Genomic DNA, 11,107 nt, shown 5'->3' with positions numbered 1-11,107 from the left:
TGTGTGGATTCATTTCACAGATTTAAACCATTCTTTGGATTAGGCAAGTTGAAACACTCTCTTAAAAAATCTGTGAAGGAACATTTAAGAGCCCATTGAAGTCTAAGTGTTATAACTGATTATTGCACGATAAAAACCGGAAAAAATCTGTCTGTGAAACTATTTTCTGATGTGTGAATTCATATAACAGAGCCAAAAGTTTCTTTAATTCAGCAGGTTGTAAACAATATTTTGGAGAATCTGAGAAGGGACCTGTGGGAGCCCATTGTAGCCTATTTGGAAAAACTAAATATCCCCAGATAAAAACTAGAAAGATGTTACCTGTGAAACTGCTTTGTGATGTGTGGATTCATCTCACAGAGATAAAGCTTTCTTTTAATTTAGCAGGTTGGAAGCACTCTTTTTGGAGAATCTGCAAAGGGACATTAGGGAGCCCTTTTATGTCTAGGGGAAAAATCAAATATCCCCAGATAAAAAATAGAAAGAACTTATCTATGAAACTGCTTTGTGGTATGTGGATTCCTCTCACAGTGTTAAAGCATTTTATTGATTCAACAGATTGGAAACACTCTTTTACTAGAATCTGTGAACAGATATTTGTGAGCTCATTGAAGCCTATGCTGAAAAAACAAATATCCCCAGAAAGAACTAAAAAGAAGCATTCTGTGAAATTGCTTTGTGATGTGAGGATTCATTTCACTGCGTAAAATCATTCTTTTGATTAGGTACATTGAAACACTTTTTTAAAAATCTGTGAAAAAACACGTAATAGCCAATTTTGAGGCCTCAGGGTTAAAATCGATTATGGCCCAATCAAAACTGGATAAAATTTATCAGTGAAACTGCTTTGTGATATGTGAATTCACATCACAGAGATAAAACTTTCTTTTGATTCAGCACATTGGAAACACGATTTTGGAGAATCTGTGAAAGGACATGTGGGAGCTCATTGTGGCCTGTGGAGAAAGTTAAATATCTCTGGATAAAAACTAGAAAGAAGCTATCTGTGAAACTGCTTTGTGCTGTGTGGATTCATCTCAAGAGATAAAACTTTCCTTTAATTTAGTAGGTTGGAAGCACTCTTTTTGGAAAATCTGCAAAGGGACATTTGGGAGACCTTTTAGCCCTAGGGGAAAAACTGAATATCCTCAGATAGAAAACACAAAGAAGCTATATGTGAAACTGGTTTTTGATTTGTAGATTTTTCTCACAGAGTTAAACCTTTCCTTTTATTCAGCAGATTGGAAACACATTTTTTGTAGAATCTGTGAAGGGACATTGTGGAGCCCATAGAAGCCTATGGTGAAAATCTAAATATTTCTAGATAAAAAAATAGAAAGAAGCTATCTGTGAGAAGGCTTTGAGATTTATGGATTCACATCACAGAGGTAAAACTGTCTTTTAATTCAGGAGGATGGAAGCACTCTTTTTGGAAAATCATCTAAGTGACATTTCTGAGCCCTTTGATGTCTATGGGGAAAATTTGAATATACACTGATAAAAACTAGCAATCAGTTTTCCGTGAAACTGCTTTGTGATGTTTGGACTCATCTCACAGTGTTAAGTTTCTCTTTTTATTCAGGAGGTTGGAAGCACTCTTTTTGGGAAATCTACGAAGGTACATTTTGGAGCCCATTGAGGACTATGGGGAACAACCGAATATCCCCAGAAAACAACTAGAAAAAAATATCTATCTGTGAAACTGCTTTGGGATGTGTGGGTTCATCACACAGAGTTAATCCTTTCTTTTGATTCAGCAGGTTGGAAACACTCTTTTTGGAGAATCTACAAAGAAATATTTGAGAGTCCATTAGGGCCTATGGGGAAAAACTGAATATCCATAGATAAAAACTAGAAAGAAGCTATCTGCGGAACTGCTTGTGAATGTGTGGACTGACCTCACAGAGTTAAAACTTTCCATTGATGTAGCAAGTTGGAACAAGACTTTTTGTAGAATCTGTGAAGGGACATTTGAGGTCTATAGAAAAAAACCACATTTCTCCAGATAAACATTAGAAAGAGGTTATCTCTGAAACTACTTTCTGACATGTGGATTTATCACACAGAGTAAAACTTTTTTTTGATTCTGTCAGTTGGAAGTACTCTTTTCAGAGATTCTGCAAAGGGATATTTGGGAGCCCATTAAGGCCTATGGGGAATAATGAAATAACCCCAGATACTACAAAGAATGCTTCCCTGAAACCGCTTTGTGATGCATGGATTTATCTCCCAGAGTTAAACCTTTCTTTTAATTCATTAGGTTGCAAGCACTTTCTGGAGAATCCACAAAGGGACATTTAGGATTCCCATTGAGGTCTATGAAGAAAAGCTGAATATCCTCAGATAAACACTCTAAAGAAGCTGTCTGTGAAACTGTTTTGCGGTGTGTGAATTCATTTCACTGAGTTAAACATTTCTTTTGATTCAGCAGGTTGGAAATACTTTTTTTGTACAATCTAAGAAGGGAAATTTTGGAACCCTTTTAGGCCTATGGGGAAACACCAAATATCCCAAGATAAAAAGCTAGAAAGAATCTATCTGTGAAACTGTTTTTTCATGTGTTGATTCATCTTACAGAGTTAAGCCTTTCTTCTTATTCATCAGGTTGGAAACACTCTTTATGGATAATCTCATAGGAGCCCATTGAGACCTATGAAGAAAAATTGTATATCCCCAGAAAAAAAGTAGAAGGAAACTATTTGTGAAACTGCTTTGTGATGTGTGGATTCATATCACAGTGTTAAAAAATTCTTTTGAGGCAGCAGCTTGGAAACACTCTTTTTGAATAATTTGTGAAGGGACATTTGGAAGCCCTTTGAGGCCAATGGGGAAATACTGAATATCCCAAGATAGAAACTAGAAATAAACTGTCTGTGAAACTACCTTGTGATGTGTGAACTCAGCTCACAGAGTTAAATCTTTCTTTTATTTCAGCAGGTTGGAAACACTCTAACAGCAGAATCTGTGAAATGACATTTTGGAGCCAATTGGGGACTATGGGGAAATACAGAATGTCCTAAGATAAAAACTAGAAAGAAGCTTTCTGTGAAGCTGCTTTGTGACGTGTGGATTCATCTCAGAGAGTTAAATCTTTCTCTTGATTCAGCAGGTTGGAAACATTCTTTATGGAGAATCTGTGAAGGCATATTTTGGAGCCCTTTTAGGTATATGGGGTTCAAAGGATTATCTCCAGATAAAAACTAGAAAGAAGCTATCTGTGAAATTGCTTTGTGATTTCTGGATTCAGCTCAAATAATTAAACCTTTCTCTTGATTCAAAAGATTGGAAACAGTATTTTTGCAGAATCTGCAAAGGGATATTTGGGGGGCCATTGAAGTCCATGGGGTAAAACAGAATATCCCTAGATAAAAACTAGAAAGAAACTATCTGTGAAACTGCTTTCTGATGTGTGGATTCATCTCACAGAGTTAAAACTTTCTTTTGATTCTGCAGGCTGGAAACACTCTTTTGTAGAATCTTTCAAGGGACATTCTGTAGCCCATTGAGGCTTAGTAGGAAAATTGAATATTTCCAAATAAAAAGTAGAAAGAAGCTATCTGTGAAACTGCTTTGTGATGTGTGGATTCATCTCACAGAGTTAAAACTTTCTTTTGATTCAGCAGGTTGGAAACACTCTTTTTGAAGAATATGTGAAGGGATATTTGGTAGCCCATTGCAGCCAAACTGGAAAAACTAAATATCCCCAGAAGAAAAGTTGAGAGAATTTACAAAATCTGCAAAGGGACAATCATGAGCCCATTGAGACCTATAGGGGAAAACCGAATATCCCAGATAAAAACTAGAAAGAAGCTATCGGTTAAAAGTATTTGTGATGTGTGGATTCATCTTACAGGAGTAAACATTTTATTTTGAATCAGCAGGTTGGAAACACTCTCATAGAGAACCTGAAAATGGACATTTGGGAGATTATTGAGGCCTATGGGGTAAAACCAAATATACCCTGATATAAACTGGAAAGAAGTTACATGTGAAATTGTTTTTAATGTTTGGGTTCATCTCAAGGAATTAAAGCTTTCATTTAATTCAGCATGTTGGAAACACTTTTTTGGGTATAATCTGCAAAGAGACATATGGGAGGCTGTTGAGGTCCTTGGGGAAGATCATAATATCCTCAGATATAAAATAGCAGCTAATTTTAAACTGCTTTGTGATTTGTGAATTCATGTTACAGAGTTAAACTTTTATCTTGATTCAGGAGGATGGAAACACTCTTTTTGTGCCATGTAAAATTGGACATTTGAAAGCCCATTGGTCCTTTGGGGGTAAATGAAATATCCTCAAGTAAAAACTAGAAAGAAGTTATCTGTGAAACTGCTTTCTGGTGTGTGTACTCATTGCACAGAGTTAAACCTTACTTTTGATTCAGCAGGTTGGAAACATGTTTTATGGAGAATCTCTGACGAGATTTTTGGGAACCCATTGAGACCTATGGAGACAAACCTTATATCCCCAGATAAAAACTAGAGAGAAACTGCCTGTGAAACTGCTTTGTGATGTGTGGATTCATCTCACAGAGTTAAATCTTTCTTTTGTTTCAACAGTTTGGAAACACTTTTGTTGAGAATCTCCAAGAAGACATGTGGGAGCTCACTGAAGCCTAAAGGAAAAATTCAAATATCCCCAGATAAAAAAACTAGAAAGAAGGTACCTGTGAAACTGCTTTGTTATGTGTAAATTCATCTCACAGAGTCAAACTTTTATGTAGATTCAACATGTTCTAAACACTTTTTTTGGAGTGTCTGTGAAGGGACATTTAGGAGCCCATTGGGGTTTATGGGAAAAAACTAAACATCCCTAGATAAAAACTAGAAAGCATTTATCCATAAACCTGATTTTTGATGTGTGGATTCATCTCATAATATTTTATCTTGGTTCAGCAGGTTGGAAACTGTTTTTGGAGAATCTGCAAAGGGACATTACAGAGCCCATTGAGGACTATCAGGAAAAAATCGAATATCCCCAGATAAAAACTAGAAAATAGCTTTCTGTGAATCTGCTTTGTGAAGTGTGGACTACCTCCGTGAGTTAAACCATCTTTTTGATTGAAGAGGTTAAAAACTCTTGTTTTGGAGAATTGGTGAAGAAACATTTGGATGCCTTTTGAGACCTATGGGGAAAAACAGAATATTCCCAGATAGAAAGTAGGAAGAAGCTATCTGTGAATCTGCTTCTGATGTGTGGATACATCTTACAGAGTTAAATGTTTCTTTTGACTCAGCTGGTTGGAAACACTCTTTTTGGAGTATCTACAAAAAGACATTTGGGAACCCATTGAGGCCTAAGGGGAAAAACATAATATGCTCATATAAAAACTACAAAGAAGCTGTCTGCAAAACAACTTTGTGATGTGTGGATTCATGTCATAGAGATAAAAGTTTCTTTTGATTCAACAGATTGGAAGTACTCTTTTTGAAGAATCTGCAAAAGAACATTTTGGAGCCCATTGAGTCCTATGGGGCAAAACAAAATATCCCCAGATGAAAACTAGAAAGAAGCTATCTGTGAAACTGCTTTGTCATATGTGGATTCATCTCACAGAGTTAAACTTTTCTTTTGATTGAGCAGATTGGAAACACTCTTTTTGTAAAATCTGTGAAGGGACATTTCGGAGACCTTTGAGGCCTATGGGGAAAAATTGAATTCCCATATAAAAACTAAAGAGAAGCTACTAGTCAAACTACTTTGTGATGTGTGGATTCATCTCATAGTGATAAAAGTTACTTTTGATTCATCAGGTTGGAAATAACCTTTTGAAAACCTCTGTGAAGGGACATTTTGGAGCCCATTGATGCTTATGGAGAAGAAACAAATATCCCTAGATAAAACCCAGAAAGAAGATATCTGTGAACATGCTTTGTGTTGTGTGGATTCACATCCCAGAGTAAAACATTTCATGTGACTCAAAAGTTTGGAAACTCTCTAATTAGAGAATCTGTGAAGGGCCATTTGGGAGCAAATTGAGACCTATGGGGAAGAGTAGAATATCCACAGATAAAAACTAGAAAAAGAAATCTATCTGTTACAGTGCTTTGTGATGTGTGAAATCATCTCACAGAAGTAAGCCCTTGCCTTGATTCAACATTTGCAAGTACTTTTTTGTACAATCTGTGAAGAGATGTTTGCAAGCCCATTGAAGCCTATGAGGAAAAAGTGAATATCCCCAGATAAAAACTAGAAAAAAAAAAGATCTGTGAAACTGCTTTGTCATGTGTGGATTCATCTCACAGAGTTAAAACTTTCCTTTCATTCGACAGGTTTAAAACTCATTAACTGGAGAATCTGGGAAGGGACATTTGGAAGCTCATTGAGATGTAGAAAGAGAAAAAAGAAACAAAACTGAATATCCCCAGAAAAAAATTAGAAAGAAGTTATCTGTGAAACTGCTTTGTGTTATGTGGATTTATCTCACAGAGTTAAACCTTTTTTGTTCCAGCAGTTTGGAAACACTCTTTTTGAAGAATCTGCCAAGGGACATTTGGGAGCCTTAAGAGGCCTATAAGGAAAAACCAAATATCCTCAGATAAAAACTAGGAAGAAGATATCTGTAAAATTTCTTTGTGATGTGTAGGTTCATCTCACAGAGTTAAACCTTCTTTTTTTGTTTTGTTTTGTTTTGTTTTGATTCAGCAGGTTGGAAACACTGTTTTTATAAAATTGGTAAAGGGACATTTGGGAGCCCATTTAGGCCTATGGAGAAAACTGAATATCCTTAGATAAAAACGGGAAAGAAGCTATCTGTGAAACTGCTTTATGATGTGTGGATTCACACCAAAGTGATAAACCTTTCTTTTGATGAAGAAGGCTGGAAACACTCTTTTCAGAGAATCTCCAAAGGGATATTTGGGAGCTCATTGAGGCCTAAGGGAAAAAACCGAATACCTCCAAATAAAAACTAGAAAGAATCTATCTATGAAACTGCTTTGTGATGTGTGGATTCAACTCACGGAGTTAAACCTTTATTTTGATTCAGCAGATTGGAAACACTCTTTGGAGAATATGAAAATGGACATATGGGAACTCATTGAGGCCTATTGGAAAAACCACATATCCCGCGATAAGAACTAGAATGAAGCTATGAGTGAAATTGCTTTCTGATATGTGTGTTTGTCTGAAAGAGTTAAACCATTCTTTTGAATCAACAAGTTGGAAACACTGTTTTAGAGAATCTGCAAAGGGACATTTGAGAGTACATTGATGCCTATGGGTGAAACAGAATGTCCCCAAATGAGAAGTAGAAGGAAACTATCTGTGAAACTGCTTTGTGATGTGTCGATTCATCTCACAAATTAAACCTTTCTTTTGCTTCAGCAGGTTGGAATACTTTAATTGAAGACTTTGTGAAGGGATATTTTGGAGCCCATTGGAGCCTATGAAAGAACCCCGAATATCTCCAGATAAAAATTAGAAAGAAGCTATTTGTGAAACTACTTTGTGATATGTGAATTCATCTTACAGTGTTAAAACTTTCCCTTTATTCAGGAGCTTGGAAACACTCTTTTTGGAGAATATGTGAAGGGATATTTGGGAGCTCATTGAAGCCCATGTGGAAAAACCAAATATCCCCAGACAATAATTAGAAAGAATCTACCTGTGAAATGGCTTTGTGATGTGTGGATTCACCTCACAGAGTTAAACCATTCTTTTGATTCAGCAGGTTGAAAACATTCTTTCTGGAGAATGTTGAAGAGATGTTTAAGAGCCCATTGAGACCTATAGGGGAAAATGGATTCTACCTCAAGAAAAACTAGAAAGAAGGTATCTATAAAAATACTTTGTGAAGTTCAGAGTTAAAATTTTGTATTGATTCAGCAAGTTCAAAATACCATTTTGGAAAATCTGTGAATGGACATTTGAAACTTCATTGAGGCCTCTGCAGCCAAACTGAATATCCCCAGATATAAACTAGAAAGAAGCTATCTATGAAACTACTTTGTGATGTGTGGATCTATCTCACAGAATTTAACCTTTCTTTTGATTCAGTAGGTTGGAAACACCCATTTTAATGAATCTGCAAAGGGGCATTTGGAAAACCATTGAGGTCTATGGGAAAAACTGATTATATTAACATAAAAATGAGAAAGAAACTATCTGTGAAACTGCTGTGCGTTGCATGGCCTCATATCACAGAGTTAACAATTTGCTTTCATGCAAACATCTTTTTAGAGGATCTAAAAAGGAAACATTTGTGAACCCATACATGTCTACTAAAAACTCCCTCAATACCCCTAGATAAAAACTAGAAAGAAGGTATCTGTGAACTGCTTTTTGATGTATTGATTCAACTCACAGAGTAAAACCTTTCTTTTGATTATGCAGGTTAGAAACACTCTTTTTGGAGCATCTGCCAAGGGACATTTGGGAACCATTGAGACCTATGGGGCTAAACCAATTATCCCCAGGTAAAAACAAGAAGGAAGCTATCTGTGAAACTGTTTTGTGATATGTAGATTCATCTCACAGATTTAAATCTTTCTTTTGATTCAAGAGGTTGGAAACACCCTTTTTAAAGAATCTGTGAAGAGACATTTGGGAGTCACTGAAACCCATGGGAAACATTCGAATATACCCAGATAAAAACAAGAAAGAAGCTATCTGTGAAATTTCTTTCTGACATGTATTCATCAGAGTTAATTTTTTTTTAATTCAGTACATTGGAAACATTTTTATTGAAGGATTTGTGAAGAAACATTTTGGAACCCATTGTGACCTATAAGTAAAAACCGAATATCTCCAGATAAAAACTGGAAAGAAGCTATCTGTGAAACTGCTTTGTGATGTGTGGCTTCATCTCACAGAGTTAAACCTTTAATTTGATCCAGCCAGTTAGAAACACTCTTTTTGTATAATCTGCAAAGGGACATTTGGGAGCCCACTAAGGCCTAAAAATAAAAACTGAATGTCCCAGATAAAAACTAGAAAAAAAGCTACCTGTGAAACTGCTTTGTGATGTGTGGATTCATCTGACAAAGTTTAAATTTATGTTTGATACAGCAGGTTAGAAACACTCTTTTTTTAGAATATGCAAAGGGACCTTTGAGAGCCCATTTAGGCCTAGGCAGAAAACTGAATATCCAGGGATAAAAACTAGAAAGAAGTTATCTGTGCAACTGCTTTGTGATGCGTGGATTTATCCCATAGAGTTAAATCTTTCTTTTGCTTCAGCAGTTTGGAAACACTCTTTCTAGAGAATCTGCAAAAAGACTTTTGGGAGCCCATTGAGTCCTATGGAGAAAAACTAATATCCCCACATAAAAACTATAAATAAGCTATCTATGAAACTGTTTTGTATTGTGTGGATTGATTTCACATAGGTAAACCTTTCTTGGATTCAGCAGGTTGGAAACACTTTTTGTAGAATCTTGAAGGAACATTTGGGGCCCCTTTGGGCCTATGGGTAGAAACAGAATATCCCCAGATAAAAACTAGAAAGAAGCAGTCTGTGAAACTGCTTTGTGATGTGTAGATTTATCTCACAGAGTTAATTTTTTTTTTTATTCAGCAGGTTGTATGCACTCTTTTTAACGAATATGCAAAGGGAAATTTGGGAGCCCAATGAAGCCTGTGGGGAATACAGAATATCCATGATAAAAACTAGAAAGAGACTATCTGTGAAACTGCTTTTTGATGTGTTGATTCATCTCACATAGTTAAATCTTTCTTTGTATTCAGCACGTTGGAAACACTCTTTTACAGAATGTGTGAAGGGATATTAGGGAGCCCAATTAGGCCAAACTGAAAAAATGAAATGTCCCCAGATAAAAGCTTGAGAGAAGTTATCTTTGAAACTGATTTGTGATGCCTGGATTCATCTCACAGAGTTATACCTTCCTTTTAATTCAGTAGGTTGGAAATATTATTTATGGATAATCTACGAAGGCACATTTAGGAACCCATTGAGCCCTATGGAGAAAAACCTTACATCCTCAGATAAAAAGAAAAAAGAACCTTACAGCCTCAGATAAAATCTAAAGAGAAGCTGTCTGTGAAACTGATTTGTGATGTGTGGATTCATCTCACAGAGTCAAACTTTTCTTTTGATTCAGCAGTTTGGAAACACTTTTTTTTGAGAATCTACAAGAAGACATATAGGAGCCCAGTGAGGCCTAAGGGAAAAATTCAAATTTCCCCATATAAAAATTAGAAAGAAGCTGTCTGTGAAACTGCTTTGTGATATGTATATTCATCTCCCAGAGTCAAACTTTTATTTAGATTCAGCATGTTGCAAACCCTTTCTTTGGAGTATCTGTGAAGGGCATTTGTGAGCTCGTTGTGACTTAAGGGAAAAAACTGAATATTTTCAGATACAAACTAGAAGGAAGCTATCTGTGAAACTGCCTTTTGATGTATGGATTCAACTCACAGAGTTACTCCTTTGACTTGATTCAGAAGGTTGGGAACACTCTTGTAGGAGAATCTGCATAGGGACATTTCAGAGCCCATTGAAGGCTATAAGGAAAAATCAAATATCCCCAGATCAAAACTAGAAAGAAGCTATCTGTTAAGATGGATTGGGAAGTGTGGATTCATCTCACAGAATTAAACCTTTCTTTTTATTCAGGAGGTTAGAGACACTTCCTTTTTGTAGTATCTGTGAAGAAACTTTTGGGAGAAAATTGAGACCAAAGGGGAAAAACTAAATATCCCCACATAAAAACTACAAGGAAGCTAACCGAGAAACTACTTTGTCGTGTGTGGATTCATCGCAGAGAATTAAACCTTTCTTTAGATTCATCAGCTTATAAATATTTATGGAGAATCTGTAAAAGGACATTTTGGAACCCATGGACACCTATGGGGAAAAACAAAAGAGGCTTTAGAACCTGCTGAACCAAAAGAATGTTTTAACTCTGTGAGGTGAATTCACGCATCACAAGAAATGTTTTTAATTGAGGATACTTAATTTTTCACCTTTGTGAAATGTGTACATTTCCTGACCACGACTCTCAGTGGGGCAATAACAATGCAAATCACCGGTAAAACATGCAGGATCTAAGGGAGATTATAATAAAAGGAATTCGGGAATCAGTAAACCGAACTCGAAATCTCTCTAAAGCATTTGATATTCAGCAGGAAAAAGATGAGGAAC

Source organism: Macaca thibetana, chromosome 9, assembly GCF_024542745.1.
Source record: "Macaca thibetana thibetana isolate TM-01 chromosome 9, ASM2454274v1, whole genome shotgun sequence".
Classification (NCBI taxonomy): Eukaryota; Metazoa; Chordata; class Mammalia; order Primates; family Cercopithecidae; genus Macaca; species Macaca thibetana.
The sequence above is the reverse complement of the archived record's forward strand: the minus strand, read 5'-3'. Positions refer to the sequence as shown.